Raw genomic sequence first — 13,522 nt, 5'->3', positions numbered from 1 at the left:
ATCTTAAAAGTCAACAGTCATCTAGCACTGTTCTAATAAAACCTAAACCACTCCAACTTCAACTCTGAAGAAGAGCCATACAGACTCAAAGCATTAACTCAGTTTCTCTCTCCACAGATGCTGCCAGGCCTGCTGAGTTTTCCAGCATTTTACATTTTTATTTCAGTCATAAGTGCTTCAGTATGCAAATGATGCGTTTGTGTGCACTCACTCAGAAACTGAGCTCTAGGTCATTGGAATATAAGAAAATGGGCCTTTTACTGAATATCCAGAAAACAAAGGTTCTCTTCCAACCAGCTCTCACAGCACACATCCCTCTCAATTAAGATCAATGGCGAGATCCTGAAAAATGTGGGCCATTTTCCGTATCTCGGGAGCCTCGTCTCGACAAAGGCAGACAGAGATGATGAAATTCATTATCACCTCCAATGTACCAGCTCAACCTTCGGCCAACTGAGGAAAAGAGTATTTGAGAGCCAGGATCTCAAACCCAAGACTGAGGTCATGTTTTACCGTGCAGCAATGATTCCACGATCCTATATGATTTGGAGACTTGGATGACCTATAGCAGACACCTCAAAGCACTGGAGAAGTACCACCAGCAGTGCTTTTACAAGATCCTCCAAATCCGGTGGCAAGAAAGGCAGTCCACCAGCAGTGTCCTCTTCTGGGCCAGAACTCGGTCACAGAGGGAGAATCCCCGGACAACAGCAGAAATGCTCTAGGCATGTTCTCAAAGCAACCCTGAACAGGTCAACATTCCCAACAACTCAGTTGGAGACCCTGGCTTGTGATCGAACAAAATGGAGAGGGCTCATTTGATAAGGCACCAAACACCATGAGACTTGGTCAGGAACATGCAGAGGTGAAGTCGAGGCATCAGAGGGAGCACACAAACCCCCAACCAATCTGTCTATCCAACCCCGCATGTGGCAGAGTCGACAAGTCGTGCATGGATTTTTCAGCCATATCAGAGCCCATAAAGCCAGAGTGGAAGCAAGTCACTCTCATACCCAAGGGACTGCCTAAGAGAGAGATAATAAAATGTGCCTCTTACACATTTTAATGCACAATTTTAAAGGAGTACCACTATTCTGTAAAACGTGCTTGGTGATCTATGTGAATTAATTAGCAGACCCATACACAAGTGAAATAAATTGCAACAAAACACATCATCCGATTATTCCGCCTAATTCCATCATGACAAAAATCATGCACATTTCTTTTGGTCCTCATTACTCACACAATGAAATACTTGCCAGAAGTTTTCATGAAAGAAGTATCCAGAAAGGACCATTTCATCCTGATTAAAAGCGTGGAGAAGCTTCTTAAACCGAATTGTGCTTACAGCTAATTTGTTTTTATGGAGTAGGACCTCAATGAACAAAGCTGCTTGTGTTGCAAATGACTGGCACCACATCTGAGTTTGTTTTTGTGCAAAAGCTGTTTTTCTTCCCAGTATTTCAGGAGATTTCTTTGCATCAGCCCAGGTTATCCTTTTATTGGAATAGCCAGTTGAAAATTGTTAGCTTTACAATTGAAGTAAATAGTATGGTTCTGGTAACAGCAAGTGGAGCTATGACATTTTATGGGCAACATGTAGAAGAAGGGCACAATGGACTCAGAAAGACAGGAAGGAGGAAAGAAAGAAAAGAAGGCCTGAACTTGCAGTTATGTAGCATCTTTCACGGCCTCAGAAATTTCCAAAGTGCTTTACAGCCAATGGAGTACTATTGTCAACTACTGTAAAGTAGCAAATGATTCCTTTCTACTTAATTTCTCCAAAATGGATATATAGATAAAATGTCTAGTGAACTAGTGAAAAGCTGTTCAACCTTTATGGCTATACGATATATATATGCGAGTGAAGAAAATAAATGTATGGGAATGTTAATCAATTCTGGCCAAAATTTAAAGTATCGATGGAAGGCTATTTATTTCTTCAGGAAACTGCTGCCTGAGTACCATTCAGCTTCTGGAGTGCCCTCTCTTTGACTTACTTAGTTTGTTTTATTTCTTGCTCTGTATTGGGATTCTGCAATAGCCAATCAGAATGGCCTGCCTAACCATTTCTCTGCACCATGAATATTGGCCACCTGGACATGCATTGTTACACTTCCTGGGCAGATCAACTGTTCAGAGCCTCGGAACAAAGACATGCAGCTGCTATTATACTGAATGGAGTTGAAGACTTCTGACTCCAAGATCCTTGGTCCTTCTGTTAATTCACTTTGCAGTCTGGTGTAGTGATACTATTTGGACATTTGTGGCCCTTGGTATAACTGTATTAAAAAGGCTGTGTCAATTATCTACACATTATAAAGCTTGTCCAGAGAAGCGAGCAGTATACTAATAGTCAGGATTCTACAGTCTTTGACGCTTTTTCATATCTATTAAGTGTCCACATGACAGATATTAGGATTAGAATATCTTATTACAGGTTAAAGTTACTTCCTGCTAATAAGGAAATCCCTACCAGAATGAGGAAGGTAATGATACGCTAAGGCTAAAGAAGCACATAATATCAAGTCACAAGTCTCCTGTACAGTGACTGTGGCGATATAACTGTGAGAAAATAGTCACAGATTTTGCTGTTGAACTAGATTTGTGCCAGGCACTCATTCAGCCATAATTATGAGTTATGGCACTTTAATTGTGGGTTTTAGCTCACTCTTATGTGGAATAGAATGCCTGTATGACAATCCACTGTTGTGTATATGGGAATGTTGACATGACTCACTAGCGATTTAACATTATAGGGTGTAGTCATAAACAGACATTGGAGAGGAAAGGGAGACTGGAGATTGGGTAATAGTTTGCAAGGATGGTATTGCCACCAATTTCAACCCATAGCAAGTCATCTAGTCAGCTATGATCTTAACTCTGAGTGTTCTGGCTGTAGGGCTGGAGAAGTTTACAGAGTTAGGGAGGAGTTAGGGTATTAAGGTCCCACAAACAGCAATCAAATCGTAACCACATAAAGAGATTTAGTGATTTTGGTTGGAGGATAAATATTGGCTGAGACACCAGGAGAGCCCTCTGCTCTTCTTTAAGTAATATCATCAGATCTTTAACATCCACCTGAAGGAGCTAACAGGGTTTAACATTTCATCTGAAAAATGGCACCACCAACAATGCAGCACTCCCACAGTATTGCAATGAAGTGTCGGCCTGGTTTATGGGCTTAAGACTCTCAAGTGGGACTTGAACCCACGATCTTCTAAAGTGAATTTGTTAACACTGAGCCAAGGCTGGAACTTAGAAATTACTAAACACTTAGTGAAAAATCCATTTGTTGTCCATATTTGTATGTACCCAAAATTGAAATTCAGTCCCTGGTGAGGGGCCATCATCGCAGAGATGGGGTTAATCTTACAAGTCGGCACTATCAGCAAGAAGTCTCACCCAGTGACAGTGCAAATAAGAAATCTGGATGGGCATTGCCCACATTTTTCCAATAATATAGTCCTCCTTGCTTTCCACAATCATCATGCATTGACCAAACCCAGTATCTAATGTGACCGCTCAGAATCCCGACCTGAGTGCTCGGCTCTGACAGAGAGTGACCCTGCCTGTTTAATAAGTAAAGCCACACAGACGTACAGAGGTTTGTAACCCATCCAGTCAGTTGCTTTTGAGAAGTTGGAGGGGGTTTTGGAGCAGCAGAGAGAATTTAAGGTTGAGAAACACACAGGTGTGAGTTTGCCTGAACGCCGTGGAGTTTTAACTCTACGGCGTGTGTGTTTTGTTTCTTACAAAAAAGATTCCCCAACCAGATGCCAGCCTGACTGACAGTGCAATTGACGGGCTTGACTGTCTGTTGGACGAGAGAGGCTCCAGAAAAATTGAAACCCAGGATTAGGTAAATTTTGTGAACATTGGGGTAGAGATCAAGGGAGGGGGGTTTGGGGGAAAGTGGATGGGTTCTGGGAAGAGTGCAAGGAATCGGTGGTCATATGGGGGGGTGTTCAGTAATTGTAAGGGTGTAGGTGATTGTGAGAGGCATCATTGATCACAGTGGGATCAGAAATGGGGAATGGTTCGGGGAGAGGTTGTGGAGGTGGGGGGAGCATTTACTGTTTTAATTTTTGGGCCAAAAGGAAGCACTCCTGCTCTTCCTTCTCCACAAGCAATGCTGTACAGGCACTTATTTGATGGATCCCGCCCTTCTCACCCCCTTTTACCTGAGATTTCCCAAGCCGCAAGAAACAGGCCATGGGTTGGAAATAAAAAGCATTTAAAAATGCAGGCACGTACTCTCCTTAAAAGGTTCTAATGACTGGCAGCCTCCTGAGAGTGGATTCGCCGCCCTCACACTCCCCAGCACCATCCCATGTCCCACCTCTGTTAAAACCAAACCGTGTGGGTTTGAGCTGGGTTGGGTTCCTGGTTCAGATTTTAATATCTTAGCCACCCACCTATTCCAAACCACCTATTTTGGGGAGTTAAATTGCCCCAGTTATTTCAGCAAGTTGGTATTCCAGCATGGTGTGAGAAAGCATGCATTTATCTTATTTGTAACATAACGTGACCTGAGAAGGAATGTAGCATTTTATGTAACTTGATTGAGAAAACAAATGTTGGGCAAATTTTATTTATTTTGTCAGAAAAGAAACTAGAAGAATCATGCATATTTCATCAAAATAGTGTCACCCAGAATTGATACAGGACGTGGTACACATCAGATTTGGGCTTGTGAAGAAAGAGGAACAGTTTGCAGACTCTCTTTGAAAGAAAGGAAGGAACCTAGAGATGAGCAATAATAAGGGCATTTGTATTAAAGGCAGTGGGGACACCTTGTCCCTTTGATCATACACACAGCTATTATAATGCTAATAGAGTGGACCTTTTCTAGATATTACTGAATATATCAAGTTTAATGGTTAAATGGAGTCAGAATTGCTTGAATATTTATAAGTTGTTATTGCATCGTGAGTTTCCACTATCTCATCACTCACTCAAATTGCAGTGTTTGATTTACAAGTGCTGACAGCAACCACTTTATACACCCTGTAAAGCAAATGGCTGCAGTCGGCGCAAGTTGCTGGGTTTCTGCTGACCTAATAACCTGTGAAAGTGAAGCATCCACAGTTTACTTGTCAGGAGGAGAGAGAAAATTAAACAGCAACTGGCTGATACCAAGCTTGGGTTTTAAGAAGAATGTACATGGCGTGAAGAGAAAACTTGGGGCTGAAAGTTATTGAATAAGTTGGAAGACTCATGGATAATAAAGCTTTGGTGAACTATATAATCAGTGTGTAATTTAGTGTATATAATTATATATTGGATAGATATAAAGTAAATCTTTGAATTTATATAACATCTCAAAGGAATATGATGAATTATTTTGAAGTGCAGTTGGTATGAAGGATAATATGGCAGCCATTTTGCATACCGCAAGATCCCCACATGCTACAATGGGACGAATTCATTGAAATTCCTTCCCTAAAGTCCTTGGGCCTCCTCAGTTCCCTCTCCTCCTTTATAACTCTGATTTAAACCAAACTCTTTCCCTTCCTAATATCTCTCTTCTTTGGCTCATCATCTTATGGCATCTCTGGTGAAGCACGGTTGAACTTTTCTACATTATAGGCACTATGTAAAGGAAAGTTGTTGTTGCTACTCAGTAGGTGTTGTTTGTTTAGCTCGAAGGAGGATTTGGGAGAATGCTCAGCTCATGATTGAAGAGTGAGATGAGATCTTATTCACATGGACTATTGGATCAAACAAAGGAGATTCAGTTTAACATCTCATTCGAGTGACAGCCTATCCAATGTGAATCTTCCAGCATGCTTCTGGAGTACCAACCAAGATGTGTTGAAGTTTTGGAGGCTACTAACTGAGCCAAGCTGAAAGGTTGTTTCATCTGGTGAGAATATAAAGAAAAATATTTTGGTAGAATTGGATGTCACCATTTAATTAACCTTAGCTCCTCTTTCTCCACAAATGAGCTGTCATTGCCATGAATCAATATGCCCCAAATTGGTAAAGAAGCGAGTACAAGGGATCAAAATATCACCTGGCAGTTTTTAAGGCCGACAATGTGGTTGAGATGGATTTGTATCAACAATGCAGAAAGTGGAGCGTGTGCTGTTTATGCTCCACATGAGCATCCTCTAACCCTTCTTCACCTAACTCTATCATGAGCTTATGTAGCTTTCCCTTAAACACATCTATGCTATTTGCCTCAACTACTGACTGCTCTCCATATTCTAACCGTTCTCTTGGTAAAGAGGTTTCTCCTGAATTCTTTATTGAATTTATTTGTGGCTATTTTATATTAATGACCTTTAGCTCTGGACTTCCCCAAAAGTAAAAATATTTTCTTTATATTTACCCTTTCGATCCATTTTATACTCTTAAAGAAACCTACCAGGTCACTCTTTGGCCATTTTTTTTAGGAAGAAGAGCCCCAGCCTCTTCAATCTTTATTGGTAGTTATAACCTCTCAGTTCTAGTATCATCCTTGCAAATCTTTTATGCACCTTCTCCAATAAGTCTACATCCTTTTTATAAAATGGAGATCAGAACTGTGCACAGTATTCTCAAGTGTGGATGAATGAAGGTTCCATACAGTTGATGTATATAAGGTGGATTTAATGGTGAACATAATGTTATGTTGTGGCCATGTGTATGTGAAACAAACCATGATGTTACAGTTTGTGGTTGAATACAATTCTGTTCCTGCTGATGGCCCACAGCGCCTCATGGATGCTCAGTTTTGAATTGCTAGATCTGTTCTAAATCTATCCCCATTTAGCACAGTGGTAGTGTCAGACAAGACGATGGAGGGTATCTTCATTATGAAGTCGAGATTTCATCTCCACAAGGACTGTGCTGTGGTCACTCCTACCACATACAAGATGCACTGCAGCAACTAACCAAACCTCCTTCGAAAACACCTTCCAAACCTGTGAATTCTATCATCTAGAAGAACAAAGGCAGCAGATGCATGGGAACACCTGCAAGTTTTCCGCCAAGCCACACCATCCTGACTTGGAATATATCGCCGTTCCTTCACTACCACTGGGTCAAAATCCTGGAATTCCCTTCCTCACAGTACTGTGGGTGTACCGACAACACATGGACTGCAGCGGCTCACTATCGCCTTCTCAAGGGCAATTAGGCATGGGCGACAAATTCTGGCCCAACCAGCGATGCCCACGTCATGTAAAAATTTTATTTTTAAATTTCCTTCACTGCAAGAGCTTGTTTCATGACAGTCTCTGCCTGATAACTCAGTTCTACATCGGACAATAACCACTTGCATTTATATAGCACATATAAAGTAGAAAAAATGTTCTAAGTTTCTTCACAGAGGCATGATAAAGAAATAAAAAATGATTGCCAAGCCAAAGGAAGAGATATTAGGATGGAGGACCTAAAAGCTTGTCAATGGGGTGGGTATTAAGGAGTGGTTTATGGACATGAGGGAACTTGGAGAGGCTCAGAGCAGTGAATTGATCATTGGAAACACGAGGAGAATCATGAGTTTTTCAATAAGCGATAAAGTTCCCTTTCTGTTTAATGGATGTTAAATGTGGGATGATGTTATGAAGAAAGATTTTTTACTAGACTGTTCTTGTGAAGGATGCATATTGAGGGGATTACTATTGCATGTGGCTGTATGGGCCATTTAGAAAATATTGAGTTACAAATTTAAATAAACAGGATTTCCAATTTCGATAGCTGACTTTCAGTTGGGCTTTGCAGTTTCTCACATCTGCGGAGGGCTATGTTACTTTGCTTCAACATCTGTTTCTATCTTATCTTAAATATTATAGAAATGTTTTGCCTTCCGTGAGCTGACCTGTAATATGCTCAAGAAGCTGTGAAGTTTGTGGAACTGCAGCCCCAGCTTTAAACTGGTTTCATAAATGGGCTACGTGATAAGGAGTTTCTGGCTCGTGTGTCACATGCTGCCGTTTACAGAAATGCTTGTGTTGTGACGACATTGCTTTTGGAGCTGAGCACTATCAAAGGTTTAGTTCTCCAAGGTTTATGATTCTGGGCTTTGAAATCATGATCTTCTAAATAAACACATAATTTACGAAGGTCTCAGGGAGGAAAGATGCTGTAACCCTCGATGACACAACTGAGGGGTGACCTTCTAACATTGTAAACTAGCAGAGACCTGCAAAACATCTGCAGTCAAATTAGTATCTTCATTGCAACAGTAATTCTTAAATTACGGGAGTTCTTAGCTATCCTTTCACCGAAGACTTTAACAGAATCAAAACTCACTCTGGAAAACGCTACGTAAAGCTGTCAATGTATAAAAACAGGTCTAGGGATATAAAAACAAATTTTGTCAAGAATCTGGCCTTGTGACTTGTTTATATTGTCTTAGAATATGAAAGTCTAATTGGGAACTATTTTCTCCTGAGTTGAAATGACAGGTTTACATGTGATGGGGTCAATTGGATTCAAGGAACGATCACTCAATTTCCTTGAAATCAGCCTCTTATAATTTCCACATCTATCATCGAAGAAAACAGCTTCCTAACTATCCAAATAAAAGCAAAATACTGCAGATGCTGGAAATCTGAAACAAAACAGAAAATGCTGGAAAAACTCAGCAAGTCTGGTAGCATTGATGGAGAGAGAAACGCAGTTAACATTTTGAGTCCGTATGATTCTTCTTCAGAGCTGGCACACCCTTCTTCAGGGCTGAAGAAGAGTCATATGGACTTGAAACATTAACTCTGTTTCTCTCTCCACAGATGCCCCCAGACCTGCTGAGTTTTTCCAGCATTTTCTGTTTTTATTCCTAACTACCAATCTTGTTCCATGACAAATTCCTTATTTAGGATTTAAGTTTTGTAGCAACATTATAAATGCTTCTTTCTCGAGTCTAAGTTTGTCTGTGCAATGCCCCTAGGAGTTAGACTGTGTAGAAACTCTAGAGGGTATAGATTGTCAATCTTCTTCGCATATGGAATCAATGCTAATGTATTCTTTTCATTTGCCTGACAGCTTTTCTAAAACTTTCTATTCAAATTTAGTGAATCCTCATTTCTAGCACAAAGAACGGCTTTTGAATAATAAGTTGTATCAAATAATTGTCGCCATTTTACCTCACTTAACTAATTCCATCATCTCATCCACCCCCTCCCATGCTATCCCCTCCTCGCATATCATTCCCATCACATGTGATTCCATTGTTTCCATCCCATCCCTCTCATGCCATCTCCATCCCATTCCATCCATCTCTCCCATGCCATCTCCATTCTGCCCATCAATTCCATCCCACCCCTAAAGGAAATGATCTCGCCAGCCATGGTAATTGTTGTTGGGCTCCCCTCACCTTCTGCTGTTTTTGTTCTGCACCAAGCTCCCACCCTATCCCACCCCGCCATGACTGCCATTAAATGTTGGTAGCTACACCTGCATCACACCCTTCAATCCTCCACAAGCCTCGTGTGCTGCTGCGTGTGCCAGGCACTGTCCACCAAATAAACCAACAAACAGACACTACCCCTTAAAAGAAGCAGTCAAAACAGTCCAGACAGACAAAAACTGACTATTCTTATTATAAATGGTAAAGAAGGATATCTAGAACACTGCATCACAATAAGCCATGGCAATAAGAAAGGCAATAGGAGTATAAACCAGTAAAGGGAAGATTTGGGAGTGATGTCAGGAAGCACTTCTTTACTCAACATGTATGTCAACCTGGAATACCAGAAGAACGTTGGGCAGAATTTTGCCCTTGGTGCACGGGATTGGCAGGGGTGGACGGGAGCAGCCGGGAAGTGTGAGGTTATTTGCTTTGGCCGAAACACCGAATATTTTTAAAAGGCGTGAAAACTTGTAAATGTTGATTTTCAGACAAGCTTGGTTGTACTTGTACAAGGACACAGAAAGTTAGCACGCAGGTACAGCAAGCAATTAGGAAAGCAAATGGCATGTGGGCCTTTATTGCAAGGGATTTAAAGTACAAGAATAAAGAAATCTTCCTACAGTTGTACAGGGCTTTAGTGAGACCACATTTGGAGTACTGTGAGCAGTTCTGGTCTCTAGATTTAAGAAAGGGTAAACTTGCATGGGAGATGTTGCTGCAATTCACACTGTGGATCACTAGCTTGGTCCCTGGGATTGTGGGAGCTGTTTTATGATGAAAGGCTGAGTAAATTGGGCCTATACTCTCTGGAGTTCAAAACAATGAGAGGTGATCTCCTTGAAACATATAAGAACTGCTGCTGTATAGCAAATCTAACACAGAGTAAGCAACATCTAGGCAGGATAATGGAGGGACAGTCTTGGAGTTATTGAAGGAGGAGTGAATACGATTCCAGGGTCTTTTGAGATGCAAAGATTTTTTGAATATAATCTATAAACTTGTAAACTGTGTAAACAGTAGAACATTGAGTATTTAAGGAATTGTTTTGATGCCTGAATAAAAATGTGTCTCTATTAACTGGATAAGTCAATATATGCACTCATAGTGCATGAAAGGGTAACCTTTTTCCCTCCATGATCCTTGTGCATGCTGGGAAATTATGTACCACAAATCAGTTATTTTCCAACAATTGACTTTACTTGAAATCATCTTTCCCAATTCTCTTTGATCATAAGACCCCTCTCCCAAATGATTGCAGGTCCTCCCTCCTTTGCAGTGTTCTCAGACCCTGAGACTTTCTCAAAAATACTGCAAGACTCTGAGACTTCCTCATTTCTGTACGAAACTGCAGACCCTATTCCCAATGCTCCCAGATCCCAGGGTCATCCCCTTTGCCAATAGATCTGTGCCCCAAAAACATGCTATAATACTAGTGTTCTTATGAACCCTTAAATTCACAGTGAGTAATGCCAAGTAAAATAGATAAATAACTTTCTGATTTCACATTGATTAAAAAAAAGACATGCATGATGGCCTGATTTTTGATTATCTTCACTGTTGACATTTTCATGATCATCAGGGTAGAATTGGGTAGCGTAACATAAAATTGATGTGTGGTCTGGCACATCTTCTGTACCAGAGCTCTATTGTAGAGATGTAAAGATACTTGTGATCTCACTCACCCCTTTGTTTTTCATTGAATCTGAGCCATGACGGTTGAGCAAGCCACTACCCAAGCTAAATAATCTAACCTTTATTACGTCAATGATGTTCTTCCGCATCTTAAAACATCTATTTGTTGTTAACAGGAAATTAACTGATGGTTGCCTGGTTTTGAAGCAGTAAGATTAAGGTTGGTGGAGCACAGCAGTACATGAGCGAGCCAGTTTGTGGAGAGACAGACAGCTGGGATGTGGATTCATCTCATTCATTCATAGGTACCCCTGAGTGCTTCATCTCTTCCTTATTGCTGTGAGAAAGTGCCAAGCTGAGCTCAACTGTTTTTCTAGAGTGAGGAAACACAATCAGTGGAAGGTTCAGCGGCAAGCTTCCTTTAAACGCCTCTGGATGGTCAGTTTAGCCTTGGACTGGGAGTGGGGAGAAGTGAAGGGGGAGAGGAAAAGGGAAAGGTCAATGACCATTTGCTCACCCTCTTCACTGTGAATGATACATTACGTAAAGACATAATTGCGCTAAAAGGACATTTGTTTTGTATTTGAAACAAAGAACTTGATGTAGGGCCTTTCATATTACTGGGACATCATTCCAAACCCAAAGACCTATTTTTAAAATGCAATCACTGTTGTTTTGTAGGGAAACATAGCAGCTAATTTGTGAACAACATTGTTCCAGAAATAACCAATATGAGGAATGCCCAGCTAATTTGCTTTGGTTGTGTTGGTTGGGGGATGAATCTTGGCTGGGTTGCAGGCAGACTGTCCAAAAAAGTGCTACAGGATCTTCTACATCCACAAAAACAGACAGTCAAGGCCATAATTTAGCATCTCATTCAAAAGACCTTGGCCTGAATTTTCAGAGCTGGGCTCACGCAGGAGCCATTTAAAAATGGCGGGTGGGTCCCGATTCCAATATTCCCAACCCCATTCCCGGGCTATGCAATTTTTGGGAGTGTCTTTAACGGGTGCAGCCTGGTTCCTGTCAAAAGCCCGCATCCAGCACTCCTGAGCTGGCTGGCGCCATTGCGGAGATAGGCTTCTCCTACCCCTGCACAATTTTCATGCAGTCGGGCCAGGTTTTTAAAGAGTCGTGGTTCACGGCCCCTCGGAGGAGTCGTGCACCCTAGTGTGCATGAGGGGACTTTTATAAGGTAAGTTCAAAAGGTCTCCCTCATGCCCTCTATACTGAGTTATGGCCCCCATCCATCCCCCCACCATGGTTCCTCATGCCCCTACTCCAACCTCTACCCTTCCAACCATCCCCTATGGCCTCACATGTCCCTTATGCTAAGCTGTGCCCTTCCACCAACCCATACGACCCCTCATTTCCTCCATGCCAAGCTTTGCCCTTTTATTCACCCCCATGCCTCCATGCCACTATACCCACACCTTTAAGGCTCCTCATGCTCCCTACGCCAAGCCTTGGCACTTCCATCCCCATTGACCCACTATACACTTTTTCTAGAACCAATGAACCCTATAGTTAAAGTGCTATGTGTAAAAAAAACCCTTGAAAAAGTCATTCATTAGAAGTTTCTCCTATTGAAAAAAGTGTGAATTACAAGCTAATAAAAGTATCAATCAACCAGGTCTCAAAAACTACAAACCCTCAAAACCACTTAACTTGTGTAAACAAACATTGTGAAATTGACAGTAGAGATCAGGGAGCCTTTGAATATTGCTTTCAGGAGCACAGGGGGAAGACATTAGTGCTCATAACTGCAGTGTGAAAAAGTTGCACAAAAGGGGAGAGTGAAACTCAGTTGCTCATGCAGTGGTACAGAGTTTCGATCACTGGAGCTGAGAGGCTTGATTTTGTGAGGAGGCAATGTTTGGATTCTAGAGATGAATGTGAGGCAGCTGCCACCTGTGGCCACCTCCAGCCATGCCTGCTTGGTATGGCTTTCTGGAACTCTTACTTATACCTGGAGGGAAGAATGCAGCTCTCCTGTCCACCACAGTCTTAATCATGGCCTCAAGGGAGGAACTAGATAAACATGGGCCACCTGGGAATGGCTGCCCAAACCACAGCTAGCCCTCTGCTCTCCGTGCTCATCCATTTGCAAAGACAACAGCAAGCCCAGTCATGGCTGCCATTTGCCTTTTAAATTATCCCTCCGTGCCAAGCTTTCACCTCTTGCCCATGCCCAACATTCATAATTGAGCACCAAACTTACCTCTGGACTAATTAGTAGCTACCACTTTGAAAACTGCATCATGGCTCTGCAGTTGGCACAGTGCAAAGCCAAGATTTGGAAATGTTCTGGGCATTGGGTTGCCAACTCTTGAATGAAATTTGCTCTTAGAAATTTGAAAGAAAGAAAGACATATTCATTTTCATTTATGCTTTGCCTTAAGAACTATTCTCCGATAACTGTTTTGATGTATTTTATTAAAATGAGGGTGTGATGGCAGAAAATCTGAAATACCCTTTAACTGGTAATTTTCTGTGCCGATCACAAAGTACACGGATGGACTGCTTTAAACCATTAACGTGCTGCCT

This window comes from Cetorhinus maximus, chromosome 19, assembly GCF_964194155.1.
Source record: "Cetorhinus maximus chromosome 19, sCetMax3.hap1.1, whole genome shotgun sequence".
Lineage (NCBI taxonomy): Eukaryota > Metazoa > Chordata > Chondrichthyes > Lamniformes > Cetorhinidae > Cetorhinus > Cetorhinus maximus.
Note: the sequence above shows the minus strand (reverse complement) of the source record.